At 41.5% G+C, this 18318-nt stretch overlaps 1 pseudogene; it reads left to right on the forward strand.

Annotated features, from left to right (window-relative positions):
• The first annotated feature begins 3918 nt into the window (after positions 1-3918).
• Positions 3919-13873, forward strand: LOC150054443 (polycomb complex protein BMI-1-like; annotated as a pseudogene).
• Positions 13874-18318: the final 4445 nt, after the last annotated feature.

An 18318-nucleotide genomic window follows, 5' to 3' on the forward strand; every position in this document is an offset into this window, starting at 1 on the left:
CAAATTAAACAGGCAATAGAGCAGTTAATGGCAAACCTAGAGGAGAGTTCTCCAAATGCTATACTGCCGGGGCCAACCGGCAGCAAACCAGGGTTCGCAGATTGGGGTTCCTGAAATAGGGGACAAGGACTAGGAAGAAAAAGAAGAGAGACAGACACACCGGGCCCGGGATGTCCGCAGTCCAGGCAAAGACTGCCGAGACTGCCGCGTTTATTTTCCACTCCCCCTTCTTCCCTCCTCCTCTCCCAGGGAACCTCCAGGTGTTACATTCATATGGTAATTCTCAGGTCATTTACATAGAATAGGGCCAGAAAGCAATAAGACAATATAGCCATCATCTGATGCAAGTCAAGGTACAGTTTGATTCCACTCTGGCTCCCAACACTATACAAATGCAATTAATAAACATGATCAATGAAAAAATTGAAAACATAAAGAAGGATATACATGTCCATGAGGAAGCCATAAAGAAGGAGATATGTGAACTTGAGGAAGCCAATAAAAGAATAATGGATGAATTCATGGAATCCACAAACAAAAAGCTGACTGAACTCCAAAGTCCAACAAGAGTAAAGCTGCTCAGCCTAAAGGACTTCAAAGAGAGCACTCAAATCAAAATCAATGAGGTAAAGAAGTCCATACATGATCTAAAACAAGAGATACAGGCATCTCTTGGAAGGAAGGGAGATGAGGAATAAAGTGAAAAGCATTGATAGCAGGTTAGACAATGCAGAAGAGAGAATCTCTGGGGTTGAAGATAACATAGACGTTATAGAGAAAGACCAGAAAATGATTCAAACCAAGTCTAAGAAATATGAGAGACCTCTTCAGGAGCTCCAAAATACAATTAGGAAACCTAATTTAAGGCTAATTGGTATTCAGCAGAGCCTGGACAAGGAGGTCAATGGAATTGGAAATATACTTCAAGGAATCATCTCAGAGAACTTCCCAAATATCCAGAAGGACAGACCCATCCAGATACAAGAAGCCTTTAGAACCCCCAAACAGACCTGACCAGAAAAGGACACCGCACCGCTATATTATAATCCATATAGGATCAATAGAGACCAAGGAAAGGATCCTAAACGCAGCCAGGGAGAGGAGAACAATCACCTACAAAGGAAAACAAATCAGAATAACCACAGATTTATCAGCAGAGACCATGCAAGCTAGAAGAGATTGGAAGGATGTATGTCATGCCCTAAAGACAAATAACTACCAACCAAGAATACTGTACCCAGCTAAGCTCTCATTCATAACTGAGGGAACAATAAACACCTTCCATTCCAAGGAAGAGTTGTAACATTACGTAACGACCAAACCCGCATTACAGAAAATTCTCAAAAATGTTCTACACATTGAAAATCAACACAAACATGTTACTGACAGCTAATTATAGCAAGAATTGACAAGTCATAGGCCTCAACAAAATAAAAAATAGCAGGAAGTAGTAAATATTTTTCAATTCTAACTCTCACTTCAACGGACTTAACTCTCCAATTACATGGCATAAACTGTTGGATCAAAACTCAGGATCCCCAAACCCCCTTATGCTAAAAGCTCTGGAGAAACTAGGTATCCATGGAACATTCCTCAGTATAATAAAGGCTGAGTATGACATACCCACAGCTAACGCCATTTCCTCTAAAATCAGGAATGAGACAAGAATGCCCACTTTCTCTACTCCTCTTTAACATAGTATTATGATTCCTAGTCAGAGCAATAAGGCAAAAAGCAAGCATAAAGAGGATCCAAATGGGGAAAGAGGAAGTAAAATTTTCCCTCTTTGCAGATGATATGATTCTATATTTAAAGAATCCTATAGATTCCACTCCCAAGTTAATTGAACTGATTCGAACAAGCAGATACACAGGGTTCTCCAGAATACGCTGTCTGCAATGAAGTTCTCAATTATAGATGCCTACTAAGATAAAGGAGGGAAGAGGTGGTTGGGAGGGATGGGTGAGAATGTTGAAAGAAGTGTTGGATGATGATGCATTTGTTGAATGACAACTACTTAAAGGTTTTCTTTTTTTGCCAGTCCCTGGGCTTGAACTCAGGGCCTGAGCACTGTTCTTGGATTTTCTCAAGGCTATTTCTCTACCACTAGAGCCACAGTACCACTTCCAGGTTTTTTTCTATGTATGTGGTTCCGAGGAATCAACCCTGGGTTTTTGTGCATGCTAAGCAAGCACTCTAGCACTAAGCCAAACTCCCCCCCTCATTTTTTTTTAAAGACAACACAAAAGAAACAGAAGCTTTTGGATGGGTGAGTCTTCATGTTCATTTTCTTCAATGTCCCACCTGGGTAGAAATCTCCTTACTAGCTTCCTTCAGGTGGGATTTATCTTATGCTAAAATTCACCTACATGAGTACTACTTTATCTTGCAACCCAGTCTACTATTTGAATGCTCACATCGGTTCTCTTATAGTGTGCTGAACATTATCTTCTATGATTTCTTGTAGGTAGCTTTATATAGATTCAATTCAGAAACATTTATGTAGACCCTAACATATATAAATCAAATAATTTTTCACTTTTCTGTGGTCTCCTGGGTTGTCTTTTGGTGGTTCATTGAAGATAAGATTCTCTGAGATTTTTCTACCTGGCTGGCAGGATTTGAGGCTAATATTCTATCATCTGAGCCACAGCTCTATTTCTGGCTTTTTTGGTGATTAAATGGGGGTTTGAGTTTTATGAACTTTCCTGTGTAAGCTAGCTTCTACCATTGTTGCTGTGTCTATCTCTTGAATGGCTAGGGTTACAAAACTGAGCCGGCAGTACCTGCACAAATTTTTAATTGTGTTGAGGTATCATACTATTAATGACAAATTCAACAGCTCTTCACATAGCTTTTCATCATGATGACCTCCTAGAAATGTTAACTCCTATGCTTCTTTCTGTGTTTAAGTCTCTGATTCATTTTGAAGTGAAGTTTTTTTTTTGTGTGTGTGCCAATCCTGGCCCTTGAACTCAGAGCGTGGACACTAACCTTGAGCTTTCTCAGGGATACTACTCTATCACTTGAGCCACAGCACCACTTCCAGATTTTTCTTGGTAGGTGATACTCAGGAGTCAAACCCAGGGTTTCATGCATGCTTGGCAAGCACTCTACCACTGAGCCACACTCCCATCTAATTTTATACAATTTTCTCCCAACCATGTCCAAGAACATTAATTGAAATATGTGCCTGGAATTGCAATTTAATATGCATAGTGTATACTAGACAAGTACTTTACCACTAGGTCACACTCCTGGATTGAGGTTATTTTTTCTTTATAATGTGTCAGGTTCTCTTCCTTCCTTCCTTCCTTCCTTCCTTCCTTCCTTCCTTCCTTCCTTCCTTCCTTCCTTCCTGTCTTTCCATCTTTCTTCCCTTCTTCTCTCTATCCATCCTCCCTCTGTCCATCTTCTGCCAGGTTTTGAGAGACTTGCACATCCATTAATGTAGCATTTTCTCTATTGCAATAAGGGAATAAAAATCCTGCCAGTGTTTCATGCCTACAGTCTTAGCCACTCAGAAGTCTAAGATTTGAGGATTGAGGTTCAAAGTCACACTGGGTGGTAAAGGCTGTGAGACTCCAATAAACTACTCAGAAAAATGTCCGAAGTGGCACTGTAGCTCAGGTGATAGAGCAGTAGCCTTGAGCAAAAAAATGCTGAAGAATAAGAGGAGAGGGGGACGGAGGGGGACGGAGGGACAGGGGGTAGAGGAGGAGAAGGGTAAAGGGGAGAGGGAGGAGGAGGCCGGTCTGGGAGACAGCAGCTCCTCTGGGTTGCGCTTGTTGCCTATTGCAGCTTTCTTCAAGATGGCAGCTTGGCTCACATTCATTTTCTGCTGAACGACTTTTAACTTTCCTTGTCTTTTCTGCTCACTTCGATCGCCTCGTGCCCACTGCTTTTCCTGGGATCTTTTATCAAGCAGAAATGCATTGAACAACCATAATCAAGATCACTGAGCTAAACCCTACCTAATGTGTGTGCTTTGTGGAGGGTACTTTATTGATGCCACCACCATGGTCGAAGGCCTGCTTTCTGCCGGGGCCTCCCGGCAGCAAATTGGGGTTCCTGAAATAAAGGGCAGGGACTGGAAAAATTAGAAGAGAGACAAACACATCGGGTCCAGGAGGTCTGCAGCCCAAGCAAAAACTGCTCTCCCGTTTCTTCTTAACTCAAAGTTTTTATCCCTCCTTGAGACCAGGGCACTGCCAGGTGTTACATCCAGATGGTTAATCAGGGAACTGTTGGGGGTTACATTCATATGGTAAATCTCAGATCAATTGAACAGGAGAAGGCCAAAAAACAATAAGACAATCAAGCAATTATCTGATGCAAATCAAAGTACAGTTTGATTCCACTCTTGCTCCCGACATATCCCCCATCTTTATTTTAAAAGAAACACAAGTGCAATTTCTATTCTTTTCACTATCCCTAATTATCTCATTATCCTGTCTCGCTTTCCAAAAATGACTGGTCCCTTCATCTAAAGGGGATAGATGGGCGGAGATTCGGCTTCTGTGACTTCTTCAAGCTGACTCAGGGGCGTTGTCTCTGTGCTTGACCAGGGACCTTAAGAAGCCTAGTCTGTTTTATTAGGGATTGCAAGGATTAGATATCAGGAATAATAATTTGCTCCAAACTGGAGATCATATTTAACATTTAACAACTGCACAAACCATCTTTGGCTACAATAGTGTAGTTACATAGCTCCCATTTGCAAAGGCCTTTTCTTGATTGTCTGGGGAACTAAATTTCTGCAACCTTAACAATGCTTCAGTTGTCAGATCTAAACAGATTAATAGAGACACAAGTCTCAGATCTACAAACTTTTCCTGAATTTGTGGCTGGTGTCAAAAATAAATAAATAAATAAATAAATAAATAAATAAATAAAAATTTCGCTCAATTAGGGCTTTAAACTACCCACTATCACAGAAGATTGACAAGTTCCTGCCCAGTTATGAAAGGCACGGGCATTAGTAAGGCATGCTTACAAACTATTCTATGACCTCCCGGCTCTGATTAATTTGATCGGCCAAGCACAAGTGACTAAGATCTGACACCATCTCTGCCATCCAAGCAGAGGCTTTCTGCATCGTGTCCCAGTAGAGTTTCTCCACACAGGGATAAATGTCCCAATGGCAATTCACTTGCTTAGTTGCTGGATATGAACTCAGGGCCTGGGCACTGTCCCTCAGCTCTCCAGCTCAAGGCTAGCACCCTGCCACTGTGAGTCCTGAGCTTGGTGCTTGAGTGCTGTCCCCCAGCTGTTCAGCTCAGAGCTAGCACTCTGCGGCTTCGAGCTCCCAAGCAACTCTGCCTTAATAGCACTCTGCTGCCAGATTAGACACCACAATCACACAGGGACTTTGCTTTGCCCGGGGTTGGCTCAAAACTGCAGTTTTCAGATCAGTGAGTCCTACAAAAGGCCACGTTTCTCCAATTAGAGCAACAAGGTGGTCGACACAGAAATAGTCTCTAAGCATGAGCTTACCTAGAACCTGGAAAAGGCCAAAGTTACATCTGAATAAGGATTGCTGTTCTTCTCCAATGGGCTAGCTGGAAGTTACAAGAGCAAGCTGAAATAGCAATTAAGCAATTACTTTGGTAGTCCTGATTTTCCTTTTCTCTCTTTCTTTAAACATTTAAGACAACTTCACTTTCAAATATAGTTTAGAAACCCATTTCCAATGTTCTTAATAACTTTTACTGATACTGGCTTAAACAATTAACACCTTAGCCTTTATTTGCAATTGAAAAACCTTTAAGGGCACAAAGAACTCCTGCCCTCAGGCCCCCTAGGGCCCAAGGCACTCCTCTTGCCTTTTAGAAAAAAGGGGCTCTTATGCAGTTTAGATTACTGTCTAAAACTCCAACAACAGTTTAAACTCAAATAACAGTTTTTCCCTAATGCAAGAACTATAGACATCAGTGCACCAAAAGTCTAAGTCTGGACTTAGTTTCCTTCCCTTTTTAAAATATTCCTGTAAAATACTAATCACATTATCCACATTTTACCATCAGATTTCTAGTGTCAGTTTGCAAGAAAGGACAGGCAAAGTTTCTGACGTTAATGAACAATTTTACATTTAAATCTCTAATACATGTTTCCAAACTTTAACTTAAAGTAATAAATCCCAAATTCCCTAACACCTCTGTGCTGAACAGGATACAATGTTTACAATGTAAACAGCTGTATGCCCTGCAATAAAATGCAGATTTCAGGATCTAGAAAAATATTTACCAGTTTTTCTTTAAGACAACACAATAATTCTTTGAGCCATTGTAAAACATCCAAACCTAATATTTTTCTTGAAGTTTTAAGCTTAGATTTACCCAATTGTCTTTGTGTTTAAGTATAAATTTATCCATTGTTTTATACAGCATGCTGACAATTTAACCTTGAACATGTTCACTCACTCATTCACACGCATTCATACTCAAAGATCATAAAGTGCGCAAAATTAATATCGGCCGTTCAATTTCCGGAAGTTTGTGTCAAGAGAGTTTTGCTAATTTTACTCTTACAGGTGAGAACCAGGTTCGAAACAAAACTTTTTGCAAGGCAACTTAGCTGGAATTTATTTTTCCAGGGTATGTTACAACTGCAGACATGGGGGAGCGGCCATGCTAGGCCCAGAAATGTTCAAATAAATAACAAGGATGTGTGCTTGAGTACGCACAGAAAAACCATAAGGATCCATACTTAGAAATGGTACCAATTTTAAAGACAAAAACTGGACAAAGAAAAATATGTAACACGAACAAGACAGAGAAACGGAGACTTTTAAATAATCAGACATTGACATATAACAAGAAAATTGGACTCAATCAGATACACTTAACAGCTATTTTTAGATTTAGACATGTCTTGCTGGTGGGACTCTCAGGTATGCCTTGATATTGACAAGAAACTCAGAAGGGGAAGGGGGGTCAAGGCGTCCCTTGACCACCCAGGCCTCTCTATTTTAGGCCCACAGTGCACCCCCTTTTTTTTTAATAAATAAAATAAAATAAAATAAAAAAAATAAAACAAAACACAGACATACAGGGGGTTGGCCGACTTCTACTTACCTCTGGAGGCCTTTGCTTTTCACCTGGGCATCTTTTACAAAAAAGGTTATTAAGAAGAGGGATGGTAAAGACAAAATAATGTCACATATTAAATTGTGTAGAGTCAATGAATATGTTAAAAGGTCCCTACATAATAGTAAAAGGAGGAGAAACACAGCTCATATGAATGTGTGGAACAAGTGGATCAGTAGCAGTCCCAATTGACATGCACAAATAACTCAGGTCCTTTCCACGTCGCAGGATGCACCACTGGAGGGTTGGGGGTGTAGGCCCAGTGAGTCGCTGCTTGGATGGCCACTGTCACTCTCCACGATCCGAACGCAGCGTTCAGGCAGCCAGCGGGCGTCATTTTCTCCTTGTGAAAAAACACATACATGCCCTCGACCCCAAGTTAGAACAGGATCGGGTCCATGCCAAGCACCAGTTAGGGGATCCTTCCACTTTACTAAGGCAAAAGCACGCTGCTCTCTTTTTTCCCAGAATCGCTGAGCAGCAGATAAATTATTTGAATCCAGATTCAAAAAATTTAAAACAAATAAAGCATGATTAAGTATATTCACAGGGGTAGCGGGATACGACTCTCCTTTCTGTATTTTAGCAATTTGATGTTTTAATAATCCATTAGCTCTCTCCACGATGCCTTGACCTTGAGGATTGTAAGGAATGCCTGTAATATGAGTGATATTATAGGAACGGCAGAAGGATTGAAATGCTCGGCTTGCATAGCCAGGGCCATTATCTGTTTTTATTTGCGAAGGAATCCCCATCACAGCAAAGCATCGAATGCAGTGAGAAATACAATGTTTAGTGGCTTCCCCAGCAAGGGGGGTGGCCAAGATAAAATTAGAATAAGTATCTACAGTAACATGAACATATTTTAATCGGCCAAATGATGGAACATGCGTGACATCCATCTGCCAAATGTGATTAGAAAGCAGTCCTCATGGATTTATACCTAAATGGGGGGCTGGTGAAAAAGGGACACAGTTGGAGCAAGTTTTAACTATTTGACGTGCCGCTTCTCTAGATAATTTGAACTGTCGGCGCAAGGCTCGACTGTTTTGATGGTGGATGGCATGTGACTGCTTAGCAAGTTCAACCTGAGTTAAGTAAACTCTGGTGGCAGAGTCAGTGACCGCATTGCCCTCACTTAAAGGGCCAGGAAGATTAGTGTGAGCTCGAACAAAGCCAAAAAAACAGGGGTGGTTGCGAGAACAAAGCAAAGTTTGTATTTGGCGAAATTGGGTCTGAATATTGGAGTTAGTAGTTCCAATAAAGGGAACAGTTTCTATGACTTGAAGAGCACGAATTACATATTGACTGTCTGAGTATAAGTTAAAGGGCTCATCTTGTAACAGGACGAGTGCTTGTAAAACAGCCTCTAATTCCACTTCTTGGGCGGAGGAAAAACCAGTAACCCAATATTGAGTTTTCCCATTAATGGTCAAAGCAGCCGTTCCATTTGAGGATCCATCTGTAAATACCAAAGCGGCAGAAGATAAAGGCGAGGCCTGTACTATGGAAGGAAATAGAAACGTATGACACGCAGCAAATTGGAGAAGTTTGTTAGACGGGTAGTGATGCAAAATTTTTCCCGTATAATTGGCCCAAGGAATGGCCCAAGGATCGCAATGGGCGAATAGCCAATCTTGTTGTTGTAAATTATATGGGACACAGATAAAATGAGGTTCCTGACCTAAATATTTACGGGAATCCACTCGGCACATGTGTATCAGAATAGCTACCAATTTGTAGTAGGGGGTCAGCACTTTGCCGGGTGTTGATGGTAGATAAAGCCATAAAAGTGGGCCATCCTGCCACAGTACAGCAGTTGGGGAGTGAGAAGTAGCTAAAATGTAAACTCCCCAGGGTTTAGAATAGTCACAATAGGTCATTTGTTGCTGGGAAATTGCCTTTTCTACAATTTGGATGGCCCTCCTGGCGTCAGGATTTAATTCGCGCAAGGATGTAGGGTTGGTATCTCCTTTTAAGAGATCAAAGAGGGGTTTTAACTCTCCTGTGGAGAGCTTTAGATAAGGCCGAAGCCAATTTATATCTCCTAAGAATTGCTGAAAATCATGAAGAGTTCTTAAGTGTGAAGTTTTTAATTGTATTTTTTGGCTTTTAAAATAGTGTGGGCCTAATATATGGCCTAGATATGTAAAAGGGGGGTGTTCCTGAACCTTTTCAGCTGCTATTATAAGGCCAAAGAGGCTCAGATCTTGCTTTAGTTGTCCAAAGGCTTGTCGTACGACGATAGGGTCAGAACAAGCCAACAAGATGTCATCCATATAATGAACAATATAAACAGAAGAAAATTTTTCACAAGTGGAAGAAATGGCTCTAGCTACAAAACTTTGACATAAAGTTGGGCTATTTGCCATGCCCTGTGGGAGCACAAGCCAGTGATATCGCTTCATGGGTTCTTTAAAATTAACGGAGGGGACGCTGAAGGCAAAGCGCTTACAGTCTTGAGGCGCCAGGGGTATAGTATAGAAACAATCCTTCAAATCTATAATAATCTTATAAGTATCCTTTGGGATTGCCATGGGTGAAGGCATGCCAGGCTGTAGGGCCCCCATCAGTTCCATTGTGGCATTTATTTTTCTCAAATCCTGTAACAGCCTCCATTTACCTGACTTTTTCTTTATAACAAAAATTGGAGAATTCCATGGAGAGTCAGAAGGGGCCACATGCCCCAAGTCCAGCTGTTCCTGTACCAGCTGCTGAACTGCAATGATCTTTTCTAGTGAAAGAGGCCACTGTTCGACCCATACCGGTTCTTCAGAGAGCCAATTTATGGGATCAGCATGAGGGGGAGGGCAAACGACAGCTCCCGTCAAGGGATACCCCAATCCTTGTCTCGTAGGGTGAGACTGGGGTTGGAGTGGCTCTAGCTCCCCCTGTGCTGCTCGGCCTAGTCCCCTAAAGGGGAGGAGGCCTTGATCAAGTAACTGCTTAGTGACCGCAGCACTAGGACTAAACATATACACTCCCATTTTTTCCATGATGTCACGACCCCATAAATTAATTGGCAGATGATCCAGGACAAATGGCTGAAAATGACCAGAGTGCCCTTCCTCATCTCTCCAAACAAGGATCGCACCGCTCTGCTGTGGGTCAGTTGCTTGCCCAACCCCCTGTAGGGAAGTCATAGAGGTTGTCAGGGGCCATTGGGCTGGCCAATGTTTCTTAGATATCACAGACACATCTGCTCCAGTGTCTAATATTCCCTTAAAGGGCTTTTCTTGTATAAATATAGTCATCTCAGGCCTCTCTTGTTTTATGCCTTGTACCCAATAGATATCAGAAGATCTAGATCCTCTCTGTCCACATGGGGAATTAGTAGTCTCCCCGGGAGGTAAAGGGACGAGTATTAGTTGTGCCAATTTTTGACCGGCTGGGATCGATACCACGTGTTTCGGGGCAGAGGCCATAACTTTGATTTCTCCAGTAAAATCCTGGTCAATTTTGCCAGGTGTAATCTGTATCCCTTTAAGGGCTGAGCTACTTCGCCCTAACAGCAATCCAGCCACTCCCGGGGGAAGGGGGCTGAAGACCCCCGTGGGGAGAGCTTGTGTCCCCATCTCTGGGGTCAATACTGAGCAGGTGGAGGAACAGAGGTCCAGTCCTGCACTGCCTGGGGTGGCACGGAGGAGGCTGGAGACTGATCTTGGGGGGTTGTTAGAAGATGCACTTGTGGCCGAGAAGAGGGAGGGACTGCCCCATGGTTTTGCGGGGCCAGGGGCTGGCCCCTTCTCCAGTTTCCCGAAAACGGGCGGCCATTGCGATCTGTTCTTGACCTGCAATCTTTAGCCCAGTGCTTCCCTTTACCACAGCGTGGACATGTGCCAGGTGATTTTTCTCTCTTTTGCCTGGCCTGGCGTGGGCATTGCGTCATCCAATGTCCTATTTGTCCACAAGAAAAGCAACGCCCTGGGGGTCTAGCATCCCGAGAATGCCGCTGATCTCTATATTTTAGAGACTCAGTAACAGTCTTTCCTTGAGGAGCGGCGGCTAAAGTAAGGCCTTGTACATGGGAGGGTCCAATATCAGCACACAGTGAAATAAAGTCCGTGATTCCTCCCTTATTCCTATGGGGTCTGATAGCCGCCTGACAGGCGGCGTTGGCATTTTCATAGGCTATGTGTCTAACTATACTCTTCCTTGCATTCTCATCTTGTACTAGGCAGTCTGCAGTCTCCATTAATCGAGACAAAAATTCTAGATAAGGTTCATTCGGTCCCTGTTTAACTTCTACTAGATTTTTTGTATGATTGGAATTGCGTAACTTTTTCCAAGCCCCTCTCGCCGCAGCATTTATTTGTAAATAGGCCTCCTTTGCATAACCCAATTGATCTTCGGTGTTTTTATAGGTTCCCTCTCCTAACAACTGATCAACAGTGTAAGGCAGGTTCTTAGACCTATTTGTTTCAATTTTAGCCCGACACTGTGCAGTGAACTCTGTCTCCCATAATAAGTACTCTCCTGCACTAAGGCATGCTCTGGCAAGCCGCTTCCAGTCATTCGGGCATGCAATACCAGCACACGCAGCCTCCAATATTACTTGAGTAAAAGGGGCAGTTGGCCCATATTGGGAGCAGGCATTTTTTAAGTCCTGTAATAGTTTAACAGGAACAGGTTGATGGTATACTTGTTCATCATGATCAACTAAACCAGGGAAGCATCGAGGCCCTGAAATACCTTCCCTCTCTCTAGCAGCCTGAGTCAGGTTTAATTGCGATGCACTGTGCCTGGTTGTAGTGCCTGTTAAAAGGGACTTGTTGCTAGGGCCTTTAGGCTTGCCTAAAGGTTGAGAAAGGGATTGAGGCCGTAAGGCTGCAGCTGGAGGCGGTGGGTGTGAGGGGTAAGGTTTAGAATCAGACATCATAGTGGCCTGAGGGTCATATTTCTTTCCTACTTCTGGGGGGGCTCTCTGCTCTGTCCCCATTTTCGATAGAAGATGTAGCATTTCTTTTAACTTCTTCTCTATCGTAGCCACCCGGCCCTCCAATGACTCATCATAACTTTCCTCCTTGGTATTCAAACCTGAATTCTGATACTCAATATCTACTGGTTGTTGTTCCCTTTTCAAGATCTCACTTTGACTCTCTTGGGCTGCGGCATATGGCTCAGCCTCAGGTTCTTCAGAAGGGTCCTTTAACTCATAAAGTTCCCTTAATTTAAGATTAAGTTCAGTATTTTCATGTAGAGGATCTATGTATTCACTTACTAAATTCCATACAGTAGCAGCCTCTACTGGGGTCTTTTCGGGGCCATATACATCATAATAATCTAGAATTCTTTTTCCTATCCGCTGCCAGGCTTTTTGGAATTCCTCCTCTATAGACCTCGGGCATGCCTCCTCGACAAACTGTAGGAAGCTCTGAAGCACCCCCTCTTCCACCCACGTTCCGTGGGCTTCAAATAGGCCTGTTAAGATCGGTAGAAACAACCCATGGCTATTAGCTTGACCCATAATTTTTACTCCTGACTATACTCTCTTAATAGTCCTACGATGTGTTACTCACCACAGGGAGGGGTCCTTCACCTTCGTCCCAGATTTTCAAGTCCCTGTTCGGGCGCCAGATGCTGGGGCCTCCCGGCAGCAAATTGGGGTTTCTGAAATAAAGGGCAGGGACTGGAAAAATTAGAAGAGAGACAAACACATCGGGTCCAGGAGGTCTGCAGCCCAAGCAAAAACTGCTCTCCCGTTTATTCTTAACTCAAAGTTTTTATCCCTCCTTGAGACCAGGGCACTGCCAGGTGTTACATCCAGATGGTTAATCAGGGAACTGTTGGGGGTTACATTCATATGGTAAATCTCAGATCAATTGAACAGGAGAAGGCCAAAAAACAATAAGACAATCAAGCAATTATCTGATGCAAATCAAAGTACAGTTTGATTCCACTCTTGCTCCCGACAGCTTTCCTTCAGTAAAACATGTATTGTACGTTACCTGGAGACCAGCAAAGATTGTCCTAGCTGTGATGTCCGAGTTCACAAAACCAGAGCACCATTGAACATATGGTCAGATAAAACACTTCGAGATATTGTATACAAATTAGTTCCAGGACTAATTTCAAAAATGAAATGAAGACAAGAAGGGATTTTGATGCAGCTCATCCTTCAGCTGATGCTACCAATGGCTCTAATGAAGACTGAGAAGTTGCAGGTGAAGATAAGAGAATTATACCAGATGAGATAATAAGTGTATCCATTGAATTCTTTGACCAGAACAGAACAGATTTCATCAGAAAGTAAGCAAGCAGAAATCTAAGGAGGAGGTGAATGATAAAAGATATTTAAGATGCCCAGACACAATGATTGTGATGCACTTAGGAAAATTCCTCAGAAGTAAAATGGATAATCCCAATACTTTCCAGATGGATGTCATGTATGAAGAGGAACCTTTAAGGGATTACTATTCCCTAGTGGACATTACCTACATTTACACATGGAGAAGGAATGGGCCACTTCCTTTGAAATATAGAGTTCAACCTACTTGTAAAAGATGAAGATGAGTCACCAGAGAGATGGACTGACAAATGCTGGGGAACTGGAAAATGACTCTGGGAGTGACAAGGCCAACAGCCCAGCAGGAGGTATTCCCTCCACCTCTTCTTGTTTGCCTAGCCCCAGTACTCCAGTACATTCTCCTCATCCTCAGCTTCCTCACATCTCCAGCACTATGAATGGAACCAGCAACAGCCCCAGCGGTAACCACCAATCTTCCTTTGCAAAGAGACCTTGAAAATCATCAGTAAATGGGTCATCAGCAACTTCATCCGGCTGATTCCTGAAACTATGGAGGGAATGATTTTAAAACCCCGATTTATGTAGATATTTTCATGCCATTACAGCTTTATAGATGCTAATACATGTGACTATTGTCCAGTTTGCTTTGTTGTAGTGACATTGAGTTTAGCTATAAAAGATGATGAACTAGATGTGATTCTGATGTAGCCGTGTCACTATGAATAACAATTTCTTGTATATTTAGCCATTTTAATTCCTGTTTGATTTTTACTTCTCTGTTGCTACGCAAAATTGATCAAAGGGAAGTAAATTTGTTTTACAGTCTGTATGCCTAAAAGCAGGAACTACCGTTTATTTTACTGACTTGTTTAAATGATTTGCCTTTGTAAGAATCAGATGGCACCATGCTTGTTGTACAATGCCATATTGATATATTACATAACAGGAGACAGTATTGTATGATATATTTATAATTACTATAAAGAAAATATTGTGTTTCATGCATTCAGAAACTGGTTGTTTAAATTCTCCCAACTGGTTGAACCTTTGCAAACACCTGTCCTTACACTATGGTGAGCCTTACCAGCACAGACTAAACATAATGTGGAAGTCTACTTTCTAAATTCTGTTCCATTGGAAGCAATTGCCGGGTCATCATAATTCTGACTTGCTCCAGTAATGTTTACTTTTACAATTGATTTTCAGAGGCTGGGAGTTTGGCCTAGTGGTAGAGTGCTTGCCTAGCATGCATGAAGATCCAGGTCCTATTCCTCGGTACCACATACATAGAAAAAAAGCCAGAAGTGGTGTTGTGGATCAAGTGGTAGAGTCCTAGCCTTGAGAGAATTCAGGGACAGTGCTCAGGCCCTGAGCTCATGCCCAGGACTAACAGTAAATGACTCAGTAAATGATGTTTTATGAAGCCACAAAATACATCGACTGATTTGCGAATGTTAAACCAGCCTTGCATCTCTGGTATGAAGCCTACTTGATTGTAGTGCACAATTTTTAAAATTTGTTTCTGGATTCTGTTGGCTAGTATTTTATTGAGGAATTTTGCATCTGTGTTTATTAGAGAGACAGGTCTGTAGTTTTCTTTTTTTTTTTGTTTGGTCTTTCCCTGGTTTGGGGATGAGAGTAATATTAGCTTCATAAAATGAGTTTGGTATTGCTCCTTCTGCTTCTATATCTCAGAAGAGTTTCAAGAATATAGGTGTTACTTCATCTTTAAACGTCTTGTAGAATTCCACAGTGAAACCATCTGGACCTGGGCTCTTTTTGGTTAGTATGTCCCTGATTGCTTCCACAATTTCATTGTATGAAATTGGATTGTTCAATTTGTTTACCTCTTCATTGTTCAATGTGGGCAGCCTATATATTTTTTAAGAAATCATCCATTTCTACTAAATTTTCTTGTTTCTTTGAATACAGGCCCTGGCAGTACTTATTCATAATGGACCGAATTTCTTGGATATCAGTTGTGATTATTCCTGTATGGTCTCTAATCTTGTTTATTTGAGTCTCCCCTCTCATTTTTTTGATTAATCTTGCCAGAGGTATGTCTATTTTGTTGATTCTTTCAAAGAACCAACTTTTTGATTTATTAATTTTTTGTATAGTGGATCTTATTTCAATCTCTGATATTTCTGATTTCATTTTTGTTATTTCTGTCCTTCTAGTTGTTTTAGAATTTTTCTTGCTCCTCTAGGTGCTTCAATTTTTTTAGGTTATTTACATGCTCTTCTTCTGTCTTTTTAATATGCGCTCCTAGTGAGACAAATTTGCCTCTTAGAACTGCCTTTGCTGTGTCCCATAAGTTCCTTTGTGAAGTCTCTTGATTGTCATTACATTCAAGAAAGTTTTGAATTTCTTCTTTGATCTAATCTGTCACCCAGGAGTTATTCAGAAGTGTGTTATTCAGCTTCCAAGTGTTTGAATGTTTTTTGGCTTTTTCTGCAATGTTCAGAACTAGTCTGACTCTACTGTGATCAGATGGAATGCATGGGATTATATTAGTCCTCTTGTATCTGCTTAAGTTTTCTGTATGATCTGTTTTGGAGTGTGCTCCATGTGCTGCTGAGAAAAATTATAAAGTTTCGCCTTTGGATGGAAGACTCTGTGTATATCTGTTAAGCCCAGCTGGGCTATGGTGTGGTTTAAGTCGATGGTGTCCTTGCTTAACTTTTGTTGAGTTGACCTCTCATTTGATGAGAGTGGCATGGTGAAGTCTCCCACTACGATTGTGATGAATCTATCTTGTTCTGTAATTCTAAGAGAGTTTGCTTGACGAATTTGGGTGCTCCCGTGTTGGGGAAGTAAATGTTTATAACTGTAATATTGTGGGTATGGATTGTGTCCTTTACTATTATATAGTGTCCGCTTTTATCTTTATGTACTGATTTTACTAAGAAGTTAATTTTGTCGGAGATTAAGATTGCATCTGGATTTCTTTTCCGGTTTGTGTACTTCTCCATTGCTTCTTGAGTTTGTAGTTGTAGGTTTCTTAAGATAGTTGGCTCATGGGATTCCCTGATTCTCTCTTTTTGTGGGAGAGAGCTAGGCTGGGTCCCTATTGTCTCAGTGCCATCTTCTGTAGTTGAGGATCTCATTTTTGTGTCCATTCTTCCAATGGTTGTGACAGGTTAATGTCTTTTTGCTTTCCTTGTTGACTTTTAAAATTATTTGTAAATAGTTGTGCAGAGGCTTCAATTTGACATGTCATTTCAAGAATAGAATGCCTATTGACCAGTGTTGGCAAGTTACTTTCTTGTCTTGGCCACTGTGCACGCTGCTGCCATAATCAGGGGAGTCAGATGTCTTTAACATGCTGCTTTCCCTTCCTTTAGAAACAGTACAGCTTCTGGTTCATGTGGTAGTTCTAGTTCTGATTAGCTTTTTGCTGATAGGGAGTTTGAATTCAGAGACTTATACTTGCTGTTTGGCTCATCAGTAGAGCCATGCCTCCATCTGGCTTTTTGCAAATAAAGATGGAGAATCAGTTTTCTGTCAAGGTTATCTTTCAATCATGATCCTCAGGATGTTAGCCTCCTGAGGATTGCAGACTTGAGCCACTAGCACCAGATTGTTTTAGGGTGTGTGTGTGTGTGTGTGTGTGTGTGTGTGTGTGTGTGTGTGTGTGTGTCCTAGGGCTTGATCTTAGGGCCTGGATGCTGTCCTTGAGCTCTGCTACTCAAAACTACCATTTTGCCATTTGAGCCACAGCTCCACTTCTTTTTTGGTTGTTAATTGGAGATGAGTCTCATGGACTTTTTGTGTCAAGGCTAGCTTCGAATCTTCAGATCTCAGAATAGCTAGGATTACAGATGTGAGCTGCAGCACCTGACCTATTTTTAATTTTTTGAGGAATATCCATCCTGTTGGCTATGCCAACTTACAGTCCACAAACACCGTGTAAGGAGTTCCCTTTTCTCTAACTTCTTTGTAAATCTTGTTTTGTCTTTTAATAGTAACCATTCTCATAGAGTAAGATGATACAGTTCACTGCAGTTTGATTTGCTTTTCTACCGATTAATAACTGAGTCACTTCCTTATATACACTGGAATTCAATGTTGCCATCAGAAAGAGTGACGTTGAGCCGGGCACAGTGGCTCACACCTGTAATCCTAGCTACTCAGGAAGCTGAGATCTGAAGATCAAGGTTCAAAGCCAGCATGGGCACAAAAGAACCTGAGACTCTTATCGCCAACTAATCCCTAGAAAATGGGAAGTGAGGCTTGGCTCAAGGGTAGAGCAGAAGCCTTAAGCTGAAGAGCTCAGGGACAGCATCCAGGCCGAGTTCAAGCTCCATGACCCACAAAAGAAAGAAAGAAAGAAAGAAAGAAAGAAAGAAAGACATTGCCCCATTCATAGGGAAATGGAAAGACATGAAAAAAATCATATTAAGTGAAGTAAGCCAGACCTAAATGAACATAGGCTCGATGGTTTCCCTCATTTGTAATAATTAGTATATATTCATGACTCTCCTAGCAGAGGATCACAATAGCTCAAAACCTATGTACATAAGGTCATATAGGATAAGACTAAATGAAATGAACTCTATGATATGGAAGCAATAGTTTTATCTTTCATAATTGTTGTTCTTAATCTACTGTTATTTCACTTCTCTTTTTAGCCCTTATGGTTAATCTCATGTTGTTATTATATCTGACTTTGTTACAGAACGTACTGTTTATATGTTTATTTGTTTATTTGAAATACAAAAGGGAAGGGAGGAAAACAAGATGATTGGGAGGGGCTGGGGAGGAAGGAAATAGGGACAAAAACCCGAGAAAGGGTATCAATGTGTGAGAAGTAATGCACCTTCCACCTGGCAAATATAACTGTAACCCATCTATACATTATCTCAAAAATAAAATAAAAATAATGGAGTCACTTCATATACCTATTAATTATTTGTTGTCTTCTATTTAGGTATTTTGCCTTTTTTTGTCTGTGGTGGGCTTGAACTTTGGGCATGTTGC

This window comes from Megascapheus bottae, chromosome 15, assembly GCF_031878675.1.
Source record: "Megascapheus bottae isolate mThoBot1 chromosome 15, mThoBot2.hap1, whole genome shotgun sequence".
Lineage (NCBI taxonomy): Eukaryota > Metazoa > Chordata > Mammalia > Rodentia > Geomyidae > Megascapheus > Megascapheus bottae.